Genomic DNA, 15,534 nt, shown 5'->3' with positions numbered 1-15,534 from the left:
TACCAAAAATACCCACTGAAATTTTTGGCAACAGCAAAAAAATAACCCTTTTTCAGTAAAACACTCTTTAAATAAAGAAATGTCAGCAGCTCTGAGCTCCCTGTCAGCCTCCTGCCTCCCTCAGACCTGATTTACCTGCTCGCTGCTTCTCCTACAAAAATAGCCACTTCCAAGCTTGTGATGGGATCACAGGAGGAACATGAGGGATCTGTCAGCCATCCCTGCAGTGCTGGGAACAGCTCACAGTGATTCTAGTCAGAGCTGGCACCTGGGAAGCAGTGGGAGCATCCATGGCTCCGGGATGGTTCAGTGGAAGCAGGGCAGCTCTGTCTGAATTCCTAGCCATGGAGAAGTGGGAAGGAGGAAGGTTCCTTACATTGGCACAGCTGGAAAACATCCCATTTTAGGGCTGAGGCCACGTGGGTGGGAAGCAGGATGGGATGCTGGAGATGGGCAGCTGGAGGCTGTTTCGTGGGAGCTGGTCCTGCCCGTGGGGCTGAGCCCGTCCTGTCAGGGATGGGAGCGGGCAGCCAGCCCAGCCCGTGCTGCATCCCTTGGGAACGCTCCATCTGCAGCTGGAACACTGCAGGGCTGGACATCCATGGGCAGGCAGAGGGCAGGGAACACATCTGGGCCCCCCAGAGCCCATCCCAGCGGGATGATGTTGTTGTTGGCCGTGCTGGGGGCTGGGGCTGGGGGTCCTCGGCAGCGGGGGCCCTTTGCAATCGAAAGCTTCCTGCTGGGGACCCTTCAAGGGCAGCCCTTGTAGCAGATCTAATTATACAAACAATTTTGTTCTGCTTCTCCAAATAAACACAGCGAGGTCTGCGGGACACGGCACGATGGGAAATTAGAACGGAGAACACTTGCTAATGGGCTCCTTAGCTGCAGGGGTAAACAGATTATTTGAAAGGCCCCGGCCCCTCCGACAGATCCACTCGCTCGGCTCCCCTCTCCTCCCGCCCCACGCTCCCCCCCGTCGCACCAAATATTAACCAACCTTGCAATTTAATCAGATCTCTGAACTGTGAAAGGAGACTTCTGGAGATTCGATTTCAAGGCTTTTCCCTGTTAAGATTTGCATTGAGAAAATTAGATTAAAATCCTGCATGTGAAAGGAAAAAGGGTCTGGAAGGGGGGAGCGGGCATGGAATGAACTGGGGAGGAGGAGAGGGGGCACAGAGGGGACCCCGAGTCTGGCTGTCAGTGGGCGGAGTCAAGAGGTGACTGGATGTGGAATGAGACAGGGGACCTCCTTCCCTCTCCAGTACCCAAAGTTTGGGGCCCAAACCTTCCCACTGCACCCCCTCTCTCCTGCTCGGCGATGCTCCAGGTCACCTCACAGAAAAGGGGCCCTTTTTTGAGCTGGGAATGGGTGATACCGGCAGTGGGGCTGGGAATGGGGGACACCACTGGTATCCAAGGATGAGGTGCTGGTGCCCCTGTGCAGTGTGACACGATCCTCTCCCTGGCACAGCTGCTCCGGGCGTTGGAGCCGAGCTCCCGGCACAGCTGTGCCCTCGGGCCCCCTGCACTGCCAGATCCTGGTGCAGGGATGTTGTGGCCGAGCCGGGGAGATCCCGGAGCAGCCCCGGTGTCCCGGCTGGCGCAGGTTGTCGGCGGCTCTCCCGCCGTGCACACACACTAATGGGGTCTATCAACACCCATCACCCCGGGGCGTTAATTGGAGCCAGAGCCCCGTGAGGGCGGCTTGGCAGGAGCGGCTCTTGGCCCAGACTGTGTTTTCATTTCGGCTCCTTGTAATTTAGAATTGTATCAAACCAAAGAGCTAATTGCAGTGGCTGTCCTGCTCTGCTGGGGGCTCTCCAGGCTCCCCTCCTCTGGGACTGGGGGTCCTGCAGCACTGGAGCTGCCATTGGAGCTTCCGTGATGGGAAATCATCCTGTTTGTGTACAAGTTTCCTCACCCAACTTTTTTTGCCTTCATTTCAGTCACACTGAGATCTTGAAATTAAATTTTCTTTTCCCCAGATTAAGAACCTCCCTTTGACATTTCAACAATGAAACGTGTTGATTTTGCTCTCCAAAACCCTTCTCTTTTAAAGCGTCCTTCAATCCCACTTTTTAAAAACCAATGCTCCAGAACAAAACAAATGTTTCCCTGCAAGTGAAATGTAACATTTCATTAAACCTGGATCAATTCCTTTTTCACTTTTTGATTTCCTACGCCCAAGGCTTTCCAAGTGGCAGCTCTGGCTGAGCCCCTTTGCCCTGACTGAAGCATCCCAGTGTGGGAAGAGCTGGCAGGAAAAGGTATCTGGCACTTTAGGAAAAGTGGCTTCCCATGGAAGAGCCTGGATGCAGACTGGGAAGGCAAACCCCAGGCAGCTCAGTTTGCTGAGGAAAGATGAAGTTGCACCCTGAAATCACAGATCCTTGTGAGTGTGAGTGAAGTGGGAGCCCAGCACAGAGTCCCTGAGGCAGCCCCTGCCACGGCAGCATCCTGAGTGAGACGGGCATCAGCTCTGAGGAGGCACCGCAGTGGCTCAGCACTGGGAGGACGATGCAGGCGAGGATTTGGGAGGTGCCAGGACCCTCTGGCTGCCTCCCCTCACTGCCCAGGCCACCATGTTTAAAGTTTTAAACCTCTTGGAATATTAATACATATTTTTCCTTCGGTTCTTGCCTTTTATTGCAGCAAATTCATCTTCTCTTATCAGTTCTGCAGTGCCTGGGGTGATCCCAGTGGTGCTGCTCCGGTGCCGTGTCCGTGCTGGGCAGCAGCGACTCCCACTGCCAGTGGCACCTTCCAACCCTCGGTGTCCCCAGAGAGAGCTGAGCCGAAGAAGATGATCCTCAGGGAGAAAGAAGCCAAAAGAACAATATTCCCAGAAGCCTGGGGGGCAGCAGTGTTGCTGATTAGGGGACTGGACCTTCTCCCCCCCACCCCAGCCACCAAAGCCCCCGTTTCCAGCTTGCAGCCCCTCTGATTCCTACTCCCATCTGCAACCCCCTCCAGCTCTGCCCCATCACCTCCCCACGTAAGAGATGTCACTGTCCTTGGGCTGTCAGCCTCCTGCCTGCAGGGATCCCTCTGCCACAGCCCAGGGAGGGGCAGCTGCCTGGTCACTGCCATCCTGGCAGGGCAGGGACAGCCCCCAGCCCCAGGTACCCCCGGAGTCACCCTTCCTCCCGTCCCCCATGCCCAGGTGTCACCTGGGGGCAAACAGAGTTGGGTACCACCACCGTGGCACTGGCCCCTCCCCACATCCCCTGGGGTGATTCTCATGCCCAGGGTGGGGTCTGGTCCCCTTGGCTGTCCTGCAGCAAAGCACCGCCTGAAGGCACCTGGGGGACACCGGGGTCAGCAAAATTTAGCATGAAAGGAAAAGAAAAAGGGGGCAAAGGGGCTGAGGGAGGGAAATAAGAGCTAGTAAAGGAACCCCAATGTGCCAGACACTCCAGGGTGGGCGCTGGACCCTCTGATCTGGGGCGCTTGAATCCCAGAGCAGAGTGGTTTCCTCTCCACCTCACCAGGGAGCAGCTTTTATGTTCCACTGAAAAGGTATCCTGCTCAGACAGGCGGAGGCATAATGGGAGAGATCCATTAACCAGGAGGAAACGAGGGCATGTTAAACATGAAATATTCATGGGGGCTCTCACCAACTTGTTAATGCATTTGTGTTTGCAAAATACCTCTGGCTGAGGAGCTGGGGAGGGAGGGGGGCATGCAGCAGGTCGGGGGGACCCTGGGCCTGGAACAGGCAGGAGAAGGCTGCAGAGAGGGAGGCTGGAGCAAGGACAAAGGCAGTTTGCACCTGGTAGGAGAGTGATTTGGTCATAAAAGACCTGCTCGATATTGCAGAGGGAAATAAGGGCAGCTCCCAGCTTCTCCTCGGTGCATTCCAGCCCTGTCATGGGATCTCCAGTGTGGGGCTGTCCTGCATCCAGCACAAGCACTGGGCTCTGGGGGGCTCAGGTGCTGCCTCCACTTCCACGGGGTTTCATGGACAGCAGCATCCCTTTACCCCCCTGAGCCCCTCGAGGCTTCCCAACATTCCTCCAGCTTCACATTACAGGGACCTCATCCCACAGAACTCCCTACCATACATTTACTGGGACATCGTGAGATAGCATCAGTAATTACAAATAAGCTGCAGTTGTCAGGGCGGGCCTGCGGGGGGTGATGGATGACCCGGCCGGGGGCGGGACTGGCCGAGCCGCAGGTTTCATTAACTCGCGACGGGTCTCCCAGTCACTTACTGTAAATTAGGGAAGCTCAGTTGTATTGTCCCCACTATTATTGTTATTGTTCTCTAACAGTCTCACGGGTGCGTGTCACTCACCAGACCTGCACTCCTGCATCTCCTGGGCAGAGCTGCAGCAGAGTGTCCTCCCAGCCAGGACAGGTCCCAGCAGTGCCAGCTCCCACGTGTCTCTGAGCACTGAGGAAGACCATGGGTTGGGAATTTGCCTCTTCCCAGCTTGGGCAGATTTTCCAGGGCTCAGACTACATCTGTACATCCTTTCCTTGTCCCTTGTATTGCCATCCCTCTATCCCATCTCACCAGTGTCAACACTCAGCAAAGCTCCCTGGAGGACTCTGTCCCCATCATGCCAGGCTGCCCACTCCTCCTGCCACCCGTTTTGGTGACTGTGCCTGGAAGTCAGGACAGTCCCCAGTGTCCCCTGTGGCTCCACTGTGGGGAGAGAATCTGGTTGGAGGGGATCAGAGAGGAGGGACCCAAAGTGCTCTTGACAGAGCAGAGTAACAGGATGGAGCAACAGCAGGTGAGAAAGGCAGAAGAGAGAGAGAAAACTGGTGAAGAAAAGTTCTAATGATTGTTATTTTCCCCTCCTAATTAATGAAAGCAGGTTTGGGACAGACGAGCAGGGAAGAGAGAAGGATTAAAGTGGTTTTGTCACAGATGTCACTGAAACTGGCTGGTGACTCAAGCCCAGCAGCAGAGGAAAAGCGATATCCCACGGACCTGGGCTGGGAGGAGTAGAAAAATCACCATGGAACAGAGCTGTAAAAACCCTGGTCATGCAATTGTAAAAGTCTCTCACTCAGAGGAAGAGGCTGAGGAGGTCGAGGACCCCAGAGGGGTCTGGGGTTGGGGCTGGGGCTTCCTTGGCCAACAACGAGGACCGACAGACCAGGTGACAAACCCTTCACAGCAAGAACTTCTCAAGCCTTGAGACCTGGGAGACAGGACCAAAGTGTAAAGGGAAAATGTTGATACAGATCAGGTTTATGCTCTGCAAATACATCCTTACACTTGCATTTGGGAAATGCAATCACAGCCGTGCCCAAGGAGGGATTAGCAGCAGGTTCAAAGGCAGCTGGGGCTGAATATTGTATCAGAAATTGTTCGTGCAGCACCTGCCTGGCTCACTGGGTGCCTTTGTTCCCCAACCCTCTGCGAGTGGGAGTCCATGGGAGCCCAGTACCATGCACCAGAAGCATTTCCCAGGCTTGTACTGGGGTTCAGTCTGCCAAAAAGCAACTGGAATAAAAGCCAGAGAAATGAAAATAGCCTGTGGGGTCCTGAAGGGCAGAGAGCAGCCCCCCTCCCACCGTGGGACACCGGGTGTCCAGCTGTGCTGCAGCTCCAGCTGCCTGTGGGACTCATGGAGACCCCAAATCCAACCCCAAGTGCCTCCAGACAAGCTGAGGGCTCCCTGGGAAGCCCATCCCCAACCATTGCTCATAGCCTGGCCTTTTCTTCAGACACAGCCACATGCTTGGCCCGGCATGAAGTTCTGGGCTATTAATTTGCCTCCCCATTGCAAACCTCCCAGGGCTCTGCTTCGTGAAGGGGAAGTGAGCTGATTATTCCAAACTGATGTTCGGGGTCATCAGCCGAGCTCCTTCCCGCAGACAGGAACTCCAGCCAGCTCCTGCTCGCTCCGTGATCTCAGCTCCCAGCGGCAGGATGGGCTCGTCCTTGGGGCTCTGACATCACCGGGATGGTTTATCCCTGCACCATCCTGTGCAGCTCCCCGCAGCACAAATGAAACTTGATGGAACATTTATTTAAAATTTCTCTTCCTTTCTGATTCCAAATTTCAGGGCAATGAACTCAGGAGCTGCTTGGAGCAGACCCTGGTTAAAGGCGTTAACAGTGGTGGGGGAGTGGGCAGGGAGCTGCAGACAGAGCAGGAGGGGATGGATGGCTCTCTGTGCACTCCAAAATTGGAAGTGCTCTGGCCAGGAGAGAGCTGCTCATGGGTCTGCTGTGGTTTGGAGGTGCCAGGGATGTGCCAAAAGCCTCTGGGCCATCTGTAAGCTTGAACCCATGCTGACCCACAAGGGCTGGAGCCCTCCTAGCACTCCAGTGTCCCTGTCCAGCCCAAGGCATGTCCCAATCCCTCCCCTGTGAGAAGCACCACCCTGAGACCTGGGGTGCCCAGACACCCCTGGCTGGATCTTAGATGGAATTCACTGGGCAGAGCAGCTCCAGATGTGCCCTCAGAGCTCAGCCAGGTCCCATCCAGGCCCAGTTATTTATTGCAAGGTTTATACTTTATTCTTCTTTCTTTTTCTTTTTCTTTTCTTCCACTGGCATTAAGAGCCTAAAAATAGCCGTGTTTCCCAGCGCAGCCGGCGATGCAAAACCAGGTTACGGGAGCTGCACAACAGCAGCCAGCTCGTTTGCTCTGAAATCAAATTTGTTAAGGCATTAGTCTCTCGCTCTCCTCCCTCTCTCTCTCAGCACAGCCAGCCCAGGCTCTCCCACAGCTGGGGGCTCACGGTGCTGGGGCTGGGGCTGGAGTGCAGGACAACCACAGCCAGGGGCCTGGCACATCCACCCACAGGCACCCTGGGCACAGGGAGCCTCACGGCTGGCTGTGCCCCATCAGCTCCAGCAGAGCTCATCCCTCAGCCTGCGGGTGAGGGGAGGGATGGAAACGGGTGGGCTCCCTTGGGCTGCAGCAGGGAAGGGCAAGTGGCGGTTCCTGGGCAGAGCAGCTCGGCCCCTGGGCAGAGCCAGGGGTTCCTGCCAGCCCCAGCTGGGGGCACAAGGAGGAAATGGCTCCAAGACAAATGACCCTCCGGCTGGGCAGAGGCAGAGGGCAGCTGGACCCCGCAGGGAATGGCCAAGGCTGTGGACAAGACTCGCTGTGTGCTCTGACCTCAGGTCGTTCCAGAGCAGTGGGATCCGTCATGAATAATGAGCCCATATCGATCCCTCTGCCAGTAAACACGGAGTGACCTTTATTAAAAATACACGAAAAACTCACTGAGGAAAACTCGCTGACTTCTTGCTGCCGACAGATTTACACAAAAAGCTGATTTGACCCCCACCAGCCGGAAATGTGGTGAGTGAGGCAGGAGAGGGGAGCAAGACTCTGGCACAGCAAGCACTGCGTCCCTGCCAGCTCCTGCTCCGGCACACTGGGACCACCTGCACCCTCACCTGCCCACCTGGGCACCCACCACCACACCATCGGGCACCCACCACCACCCTGTTGGACCCCCCTGGGGCAAGGGTGCAGGTGTCTGCCACGGGGAAACCACAGGACACGAGATAGTGGTCCCTGATGGACGCAGTTATTTGGGACAGGAGAGGGACAGTGTAAATCTGGGAATTTGCTGGGAGCTGCCTGTCATTGATCAGGTCTCTTGGGACTTTGAACAATTATCTGCTGTACAATGGCACAATCATTCCTCCTGGCCAAGGTTAAACATCCCAGTGCTGCAGAACAGCCTTCATGTTGGCTCAACATGACCCCCACATGTTCCCTAGGGAATGCTGCTGCTCCTGGTGCTTTGTGCATGGACTAGAGAAAGGCAACAGCCACGGCTCAGAACTGGAAGGAGATGAAGAGCTCTTCACCCCTCAGCTACCACTTGAGCTACGAGTGACCCCTGGGACCCTCTTGTTGGCAGATTGCTCCAGACCCCCACGGATCATCGAGTCCAACCCCTGCACAGGACAGCTCCAAAATCCCACCATGTGCCTGAGTGTTGTCCAAATGAACTCCTGGGGCCATGACCACTTCCCAGGGAGCCTGTTCCTGTGTCTGACCACTCTGTGGGTGCAGAACCTCCCGTGCTGCTCAGGGTCAGAGCAGGAGGGCTCCAACCAGCTGAGCATCTGTGCCAGGGAGGTTTCCCCTTGAGCCAGCAAGTGCACAACATTCACAAGTGGATCTAACTTGGGATTTAATGAATTTATGAATGGAGACACGTGGCACACCAACTCAATGATCTTGGAGGTCTTTTCCAACCAAAATGATACTGTAATTCTGTGATCCTACCTGGGGCATCCTCAGGAGCTCTCAGCATCCTGGCTCAGGAGCAGGAACTGGTCCCACAAACTGACCTGCAGGTTTCCCCCATCTTCTTTTGTAATTCATTTTTCTAGACATCAGTGAGAAGCTGGGCCAGAGGACTTGTGGGTTTTTTTCAGACATACAAATAAAAACCAAAAGGTAAATGTGTGCATGGGTTTAACGATCAATCAGTTACTCGATTTGCACTTGTTTTTTACCCAGCACTGAGGAGAGCTGAGCCTAATAAATATGTACAGATATGGAAATGATGGATTTGTTCCCAAACCAGCTCAGGTGTTCGGGAGCTGTGGATACCCAGGGCTGTGTCTGCTCCTCACCTCTGTGACCTGTGCTGTGGTGGGATCCAAACCAGGATCACAGAGGGACAGGATTTGCATTTTGAGCAAATTTTCCAACTTTGCAAGTCGATTGTGCTCAGCTTCCTGCAGACGCCTCTCAGCAGAACGGCTGTGATGGGAGACAAAAACAACCTTTTCTCTAGAACCCCCAAAATGTTCCATTTTGGAGCAGCCAGAGCAGATGATGGAAGAGAACAGACTCTCCAATCAGTGCTGGGGCAGGAGGGCTGGGAGTGAGTGGATGCACCATGGAATGGGAAGTGCAGTGGGATTAGATAAACTCCCCAGCTTGTTTGGACCCATTATGGCACATTATTCATCAAAACACTTGGTTGAAATCAGCCAGCTCCAGGGCTCATTAATTTGCCCTGTTTCAGAAAAACCTCAGGCTTTGGGAAAAAGAGCACCCAAAATAGCTGTTTAACAGGCTGAGCCAAGTGGTCCTTGAGTGGAGCCCGTCATCCCGGGTTACTGCCTCCCTTACACCCCCGTGGTAATTCAGGAATGGTTTCTCTGAGCTGAGAGGGGAGGGGGGAGCTGGATAACATGCTGCCTTGTTAAAACATTTGGGATATTTTCCTGGAATGGCAAGGAGCCTCCAGGATTAAGTCCTTATCCCAGGAGGAGTGTTATTACAGCACACCTGGGTGAATCCCTTGCATGGACAGAGGTGATCTCTGTGTCCCACAGGAGGGAGGCTCTCGCCCTGTCCCAGTGCTGCCAGTGAGAGATAAATGAACCCAAGGAAGCAAATCTGGGGTGTCTGTGAGCACATTTGGAGTGACTGCACTCTACTGCCTCCCTGCACGGTGAACAGGGATGCTTTCCCAGAGAGGGAGGGCAGGGAGCGGGCAGAGGTCCTGCACCAGCCACCTGCCACACCCCCAAACCTGTCCCTGTGCCAGCAGGGACACGCCGGCTTGATTTGCAAGTGCTGGTGTTGTTTGGGCAGGTTGGACCTCGCTGGAGTTCCTTAGCAACCCGAATGCTGATGCTTTGCCTCCGGGAAGTGCAGATGGAAAGGAAGCAGCTTCCATCAGCCCAATCACACCATTCCCAGGGCAGCTCCCACACGGCCACACTGGGACCCTCGGGGTGGGCACTCGAGGTGCCTCAGCAGTGACTCATTGTCCCACTGCCATCCCCCGACCCACAGATCCTCCTGCTGCTGCAAAGGGCAGTCTGCCACGGCTGGAGGGCTTTAGCCAGTTGCCCACCACCCTCCACCCCTGGGAGCAAATAAGCCCTCTTGGGGACCCCAGCAAAGCACTCAGACACCCAGAGCCCTCCCCGAGCTCAGGTTCAGGCTCAGTCTCAAATCCAGGTTTGTGAACTGAGAACAAATCCCGTGTTTTCCATTCAGAGTTTCCGGCCACAGCACCAAGTGCCTGGCAGCACATGCCAGCTGGGACATCACTGAGCCCCTGTGTGAACCCCTCCCGTCCCTCCTTGGCTCACCAGGGCTGATTTCCACCGGTCAGGAATCCCCAGCCCTTGCATCACCACCGTGAGAAATCTGGTTTTGTCCTCACGTTCTCTCAGCCCAGGGATGCTCCAGTGCCACAATGTCCCTGTGCCACCACCACAGAGGCAAGGGTTCCCAGATTTAATGCCACAGGTTTGGATACTTCTGCTTGTGAACTCACTGCAGACCCACTTCAGTCATGACCTTTGGGATGAACTCAGGCTTCCAAGGGGGACGGGCTGGGACTGCATGGGAGCCACGTGGACTCTGAGCCAGCCCCTTCAGGCCTTGGCAGTGCCTTGATCTACCTTTTTGGAGATGTATGTCCATGTTGTGAGTGTGGACGAGGCTGTGGCAGGGAATGTGGCCCGCCTGCCCCTCCTGTGTCCTCGTCCTGCTCCCCTCTCAGCCCCGGCAGCTCCCGGGGGCCGCTGGACGTGCCGAACCGGCTGCGGCAGCGCCTGTGGGATGGAGCCGCTGATCTGGTTTCAATAAAATCAGCAGATTGTTTCATGGCTGGATGGGAAAGTTGTGAGGCTGCAGGATTTGCTCCTCTGGCAGCTGGATCCTGTTTGTCCATCGCAGCAGCTCCCACCCCACCTCTCCAGAACAGGCTTCCCAGAGAGGGGGGCCGATGTCCTGAGCCTGTCAGGGTTTCTGAAGTATTTGGACAGTGCCCTTACTGTGCTTCAGCTTTTGGTCAGCCCTGAAGGAGTCAGATGGTTGGAACAGATGAATTTTGTAGGTCCATTACAGATGAAAATATAATATTCTATTTATTCTTATTCTATTCTTATTCTAGTCTGTTCTATTCTACTCTACTCTATTCTACTTCATTCCATTTCATGCCATCCCATTCCATTCCATTCCATTCCATTCCATTCCATTCCATTCCACTCCCCTCTCAGTGTGCTGCTCAGAGCAGGGCTCCTGCCCTCGCTTCAGGTGGAGGCAGCCAAGCACTTTGAAATCTTGGAGAGTTTTCTAGGTTTTCTCTGCACCTTTAAATTCCAAAAGCACTGTGATTTCTAAGCAAAAAGCCAAGCCTTTAAAGCTGTAAACAGCTGGTTTCCCTCTTCCTATATAAGAGCAGTCTTAAAAAACATTAAAAATTTAACAACCTTATTGTTTTTTGAAGCACTTTGAGAAGCAAGGCCATTCCAGGGGGCTGTCAGGCCAAGTGGTAATGGCAGGACATATCCAGCCTCCCCAGGTGCCAGCCTGGCCTTCCTCCCTCGCCTGCCTCTGTTACAGTCCCCAGACTGGCCCAGCAGGAGTTTCTGCTCTGTATTTTAGTGAACCTGAGGCAGTAAAGGAGTAAATGTGTAAAGAAAGGGGTGAGCATTCTGTCAGCTTGGTATAGTGGTAATCCTTTCACTTACAGCCCCTTTATCTCCCGAATTCTGGCAGGGGCAGAGGCACTGACTCACTCCCAGCGCCTCCATCCCGCAGTGAATCCCAAACCCGAGCCTGCACTCTCAGCGTTCTGTTCCTGCCAGGACAGAAAAAGCACAGAGCAGGACAGAGCAGCTGCGTTTCGCGCCCCATCAGCTAAATTTCGATGAAATCATTTTGATAAATTGTTTAGGAAGGGAAAAAAGCCCCATTAACTGTACATTTGCTGTTAATTAATAGCCTGCTTTTTTCCTCCTCTGGCACAGCACTTCTGAGCTGCCTCACGGCTCTGAGTGCAGCACCCTCGGGGGCACAGGGAGGTGGGTGGCGGGTGGGGGATCCGAGCAGGGATCTGCAGTGGTGTGACCCCAGGGAGGATGGCTGCTCCCAGCTTTATGCCCTGCTCCACAGACAATGCAGGAGGAGCAGGAAAAGCAAACAGCTCCATTCAGGTCCCACACCTGGGCAGGGCTGCTCTGTCCCGGTCCGTGGGCAGCCCCGAGTGCTGTGCAGTGCTAGCGGGGCAGGCGAGCAGTTCCACAGCTCCTCAGCTTATTGGTTTTAATACCTTCTCTTGTCATGTATTTATTTTCTGTAGATATCTTGTATATATCTCTGGAATGTTATTCAAGAGGAATGTTGGCTGATATTCCCCAGCAATCAGACGCCGGAGCTGCAGGGGGGCAGGAGCAGGGCAGTGCCCAGAGCCTCGGCGTGCTGGGTGCCCACAGGTCCTGGCCAGGACCTGGACCAGCCACGCACACAGCAGGGAGCTGGGATGAGGGAAAAGTCTTGATAAATCCTTTTCATTCACAGTGATTATGTCAGCGTGCCCACAGGATGTCAAAACACGGGAGAGGAGGGAGCAGTCGCGTGTCCTTCTCCCACAGACCCTCTGGCAGCACAGCAAGGGGGCATCTGAGTGTCCCTGTCCCCAGCCCTCAGCAGCACAGCCAGTGCTCTGGCAAAGAGCTTCAGGCTGGGAGAGCTGGGGTGTCCAGCCTGGAGACCAGAAGGCTCGTGGGAGACCTTACATTCCCTTCCAGAGCCTAAAGGGGCTCCAAGAGAGCTGGAGAGGGATTTTGGCTGCCCACTGCCAGAGGGCAGGGTTAGATGGGATGTTGGGAAGGAATTCTTCCCTGTGAGGGTGGGGAGGCCCTGGCACAGGCTGCCCAGAGAAGCTGTGGCTGCCCCATCCCTGGAAGTGTCCAAGGCTGTGCCACTTGCTTCACTGTGTGGCTGGAGAGAAGAGCCCTGGTAACATTTGGTCCAAATTAATGCTGGTTTGTTTTGACATGCAAATAGCTTTTCATCAGAGGGGGAAAGGTGGAAGTAGACACTACTTAGTTCCTACAGTCTAATTTTTTTAATGAACCAGGCATCTGTGGGGTTTTTTAATATGTATGTCTTTTAATAGGGCAAGTAACTTTTGTGTGGGCTGAATTAGCTGTAAATGAAAGCAAACAAGGCATAATTAGAAACTGGTTCCCTTTTTTCTGGTTTCTTCCCCTCTGGAAGGGCAGTGTTATCACCAGGTGTGCATCTGGGAGGGAGGGATGTGCCTGGTGGTGGGGGTCCAGCAGGGCAGAAGAGGCAAGGGGGGCAGCAGGAGCTGCCAGCATGATCCCACACGGGAGCTGGGCACACACTGGGAACCATCCAATGGCTTTGAAGCTCCTGGAGGAGCGGGATATGGCCCCTCTCCCCACTGCCATCCCCATGGCACTGTGTGTCCCTGTCCCCACACCCAGACAACCCAACCAGTGGAACCTGCCTCTGCCAAGGGGAAGGAGAAGGGCTGGTTTCCAAAGGCAGCTCCATGTGTGAATCTGGGAAGCTCCCATTTGGGAAGTGCATGAGTTTCTCATTTAACGTGGTACCACGCTACATTCTTTCTCTATGAAGAGCCCTCATTTAACTTTAGGCGTGTTTGCACATCTAATTACAAATGGGTCATGTTTAATTGATTTCATATACCCCGGCTGCCGCCCCAGCGCTCCCGCCAGCGCAGTGCAGCCACGGTGGCAGAGCTGCATTCCCATGGCACAGGTACAGGCACAGGGCTGGCTCCCCGCTGTCCCCTCTGCTCTGTCCTCGTCCCACTGGCAGCTCCAGGTGCCACCAGCCCCCAGGAGCTCTGTCTGCCTGGAGGAGCATGGGCAGAGCAGGGCAGGAAGCACCTCAGCAGCCACCCCGTGGCTTCCCTCCAGCTCCACGGTGCCCACACACAACCACTGTGGGCTGGTCGTTTGCAAAACCCTCGGGCTGGGGAGGAGGACGCTGCTTTCAGGGCAAGGCAGGAGCTGGAGAGCTCTCTCCATGTCCCTGCCACCCCTGCATGGGCACGGGCTCTGAGGTGGGTCATGGCACTCCCTGTGCTCCATGTCCTGCACGTCCCTGCTCCTGCACCGCCAGGGCGAGGGACACGCGGGCTCCTCGGGATGGAGGAGCTGCAGGACAGCACAGAGCATCACCCGTGGACAGCCACCAACCCCCAGCAATGGAGAGCCTGACCCTCAGGGGCCATGTGCCCACTGTCTGTGCCCACCCACGCCCCCCAGACCCCGGCTCGTGGCCGCTGCGGCAGCAATGGGCACTGCTCGTCCTTCTGCTGTCACAGCGCTCCCGGGGAGCTGAATCAAACTGTCAGCAAAGAGGGGATGATGATTCAGCTCCCACCAAGGGCTACACTATTACCTAGCAGCTTAATAATGAAAACTGTCATCATTCCTGCAATAAGGAAAGATAAATAAGTTATTAAAAGAAGAGCTTGCCACCCTCCCCGGGCAGGGCACCGTGCCAGAAGATATTAACTGCTGGCCACAGCCTGTCTGTTCGGGGAATGGAGAGGGATACCCTGAGTGCTCTGAGGAAGAGCTCTTTCTCCTCCAGCCGGCTTGGAGAGGGTTTGTGTGCCTGGCACAGTGAGAGCCATCGCTCCCGCTCCAGCCACCACTCCCACTCCCACTCCTGCTCCTCCTCAAAGGTGTAAAGATAAATATAGCCCCAGGAACGGAAACAGTGGGTAGGGGAGGACTGAGGCTGAGGAGGGGCCAAAGCAGGCTCTGAAGATCTGGTGAGCCCAAATTCGTAGCAAGGAGCCCATTAACCTGAGCTCTGCTGAGCAGTGTCTGTGGGACTCTCCACTGCACTGAGGAGGGACAAACAGGGCATCCTGTGGCAGTCGCTGCAGGTGATGCTGTGCAGGGAAGGGGCCAGTGCAGCTTCCATGCTGGATCCTGCTCAGCTCCACAGCCAAACCACTTTCCCCTCCCTGCTGGCCCTGCCAAGCTTCCCTGGTTGGGGCTCCACTTTAGCACCTGCCAATATGTGACACAAGGAAAGGCACGGCTGATGTGGTGAGAGAAAGTTATGAAATGGGAAAGGAAGGAGAAAAGAAGAAGTGCCCTTCCTTGCCCAGCTGATTTCACCGGGCAGACACACGGGAGCTGTTACACACCCTGCCAGGAAGGGGGGCAGGAGCCCTGGGGGGCCTGGCTGCGGCTGCGCGTGCAGACCCACCGGCGCTGCTCTGCGGAGCAGGACGGAATAAATGACCTTCATAAACTTTCCCTATGAAATCCTCCAACTCTCCACCAATAAACAATGGGGTTGTCAGGGCAGTCCAATCGCTTTATATAAAAATGCTCCTTCCTTCCCTCTGAACAGTCAGAACATCTTCCCCCAGCCTACAGCAACACATTCTCCTTCCTGCCTGCTCCTGGAGGTGAGTCATCCCTGGGCCTTTGTCCCTTCCCATGTCCCCAGCTGTGCCCTGTTCCCATCGCTGTTGGCTCTCGAGGGCTTAAAAAACCAGATCTGTTATTGTGGCACCTCCTCTATCTGGGCTGCGTTGGTGCCATTTTTAGCCTCAGCACAGCCCCTAGAACCATGTTTTTTAATCGCTGTGTTTACATGCACCTTCTGGAGCTGCTGAAGTGTCCTGACAAGCCTCTGGAATCAAAGGCTTGGAGCTGCCCCAGGGGCAGGGAGCAAAGAGAAGGAATCACCTGGGCTCCCGGCGGGATGGCCCTGGAGGGCTGCAGGAACACGCACAGGCAGGTGGGCTCCG

Source organism: Manacus candei, unplaced genomic scaffold (genome assembly GCF_025592945.1).
Source record: "Manacus candei isolate 608988 ecotype Guabito, Panama unplaced genomic scaffold, ASM2559294v1 h1tg000003l, whole genome shotgun sequence".
Lineage (NCBI taxonomy): Eukaryota > Metazoa > Chordata > Aves > Passeriformes > Pipridae > Manacus > Manacus candei.
This window is presented reverse-complemented; position numbering follows the sequence as displayed.